Source organism: Rutidosis leptorrhynchoides, chromosome 2 (genome assembly GCF_046630445.1).
Source record: "Rutidosis leptorrhynchoides isolate AG116_Rl617_1_P2 chromosome 2, CSIRO_AGI_Rlap_v1, whole genome shotgun sequence".
NCBI classification, from domain to species: Eukaryota; Viridiplantae; Streptophyta; class Magnoliopsida; order Asterales; family Asteraceae; genus Rutidosis; species Rutidosis leptorrhynchoides.
In genome coordinates this window covers 250,768,306-250,770,824 of record NC_092334.1, presented here as the reverse complement: position 1 = coordinate 250,770,824, position 2,519 = coordinate 250,768,306, and positions in this window count along the sequence as shown.

The window sequence follows — 2,519 nt, the reverse complement described above, 5'->3', positions numbered from 1 at the left end:
GATTCAATATGTTCATCGATGGAATTAGAAGATAATATCAAATGATTGATTTATCAGATACATTGAATTATGATTATGAGTCTCTATTGAGAGGTCCACATTGATTTGAGAAATTTCTCCATTTTAACAATATTTGGAAAAATGGTAAAGTGATTTACAAGTAAGAACAAATAGGTCAATTAACGATAACTGGACAAAGGTTAGTAGAGATTAACTTTCAACACAATGATTACCTCGAGTCTTTTGATAAAACAATTATTAGTTTTCATAATATTGAAAACGTTTTATTACATAGTTGAAATATTTTAAAGAATGAATTTGGATGTATACAATAAGTCGAAATGTTAATTGTTAGAACTAAACGTATATAGATAACTTGCAATGTTTTTTTAAAATGTGTTCATTAAATATATATGTTTTCAAATTAGTTAAGAATACGATAGTAACACTCGCTTAGTGATGCGATTGATATTTAAAACGTTAGTACGTAAATGAATTATATCTATTTAAGTTTTAAAACGAAAACGTTATATGATATAATAATTTTTATTATGTAAAAGATCTAAATTTATACATTGAAATATAGTTAGTATTTGAAAAACTAAATATTATATTATTAAATAAATATTCTTAATATATATAAATTAATATTTCTAAATGAATATGTATGTAAATATATATATATATATATATATATATATATATATATATATATATATATATATATATATATATATATATATATATATATATTTTACAAAATGATTAAATATAATATTAACGTTAATATATAAATGTTTTGATACTATTTTATATATATATGTACATATATCAAAACGACGATTTAAAGAAGCAAACGACCAAAACACTCAAATGAATAAGTTACACTTTGAGTTGGATTGTTTTTCATTGATTTGAGTCTTGTTATGTATAAAGGTACACTACACGAAACATAAAGTATTAATTTTCTAAGCGTACGAGAATGCGTTCGAGAAAACGAAACCGAGACTATAGTCATGTGACAACGTATGAGTCTTTGGAACAAAAATTACATTTTTACCATGCTCGTAAACATAATATAATATATAAATAATTATATAGATTAAATAATTAATTATATATAATATTAATTAAACGAGAGTGTCGGCAGAGTTGCAAGTTGGATGTGAGCTGGAATGAAGAGCCATGCGATCGCATGGCATCCTCTCCCATTACCCATGCGATCACATGGGTGTAGTTGGTGGGTGAAATGCAATAAATTGAACGAATTCATTTTTGCTCAATCATAATTCAATTCACTCTCAATCTCCCTATCTAATATATGTACTCCGTATATAATTATAAATATATTATTATTATTATTATTATTAATCCCAATATTAGTATTAGTAGTATTAGGTAGCATTATTATTATTATACATAAAATATTACGACAAAGTCATGAACGAATTATTTTCAAAACGGGTTTTCGAGCGGGAGAGAGAGCTAAGGAAATTATGGGTTATGGCTATGGAGGTTATGGGTATGGATCAGGGGTGTGCTCGTGAGATCAAACTAGTGTTTATCGTCTCCGTTGCGTCTACGTACTTTCCTGCAATATTGAATCTCAATATTGATACGTGAGCACTCATAACTTAACTTTTATATATTATTAGTGTATCCCTGACTAGTGCTCGAGTATATAGGATTATGCATGCTTGTACGTTTGATATTGTCGTTAGATAGGTTATGTTGAATCCTGAATTAGATACATATACTACTAGGATAAGATATATGATATGCATGTAGTTGGAAAGCTGACGAAAAATTAATAACTTTTCATTTAGAACTCGTGTGATTTCGATAAACGGTTAAAAGATATAGTCAACTGAATTATTATTACTTTTAGTTTATTTGTTGTTAAAATGATTATTATTACTATCGTCGTTATTATCGTCGTTATAATTATTTAATTATTATTAATCATTATCGTTATTAATAAAAGGTATTATCATTAAAAATTGTTATTTTTATTATTATTACTATCGTTATTATTGTTAAGATTGTAATTAGTATTATTAATATTATTATTATTATCATTAAAATAGTTATTAGTATTATCATCATAAAATATATTATTAGTATTATTATAATTAAAACTAATATTAGTAGCATCTAATTATTATGATTACTATTATTATCATTATTATGAATGTGATGTAAAAGACGACTAAAAGTTATTAAAAAATTGATTAGGAAATAATAAGTATAAGTAGCATGATGAAATAAAATTATTGTAAGATACCGATTTAGATAAAAATATCACTTTCATTATTTTTATCACTATTATTATTATTATAAATATTAAAACTACCATTTTTACTAAAATTATTATTTGTAATAGAAATATCATTGTTATTATAAAATATCAATATTATTATCATTTTATCATAATATTATTTTTAGTAAATATAAATAATGTTATTTTTATTAGTAGAATGATAATAAATGTTATTACAAAATAATACAACTTTTACTTA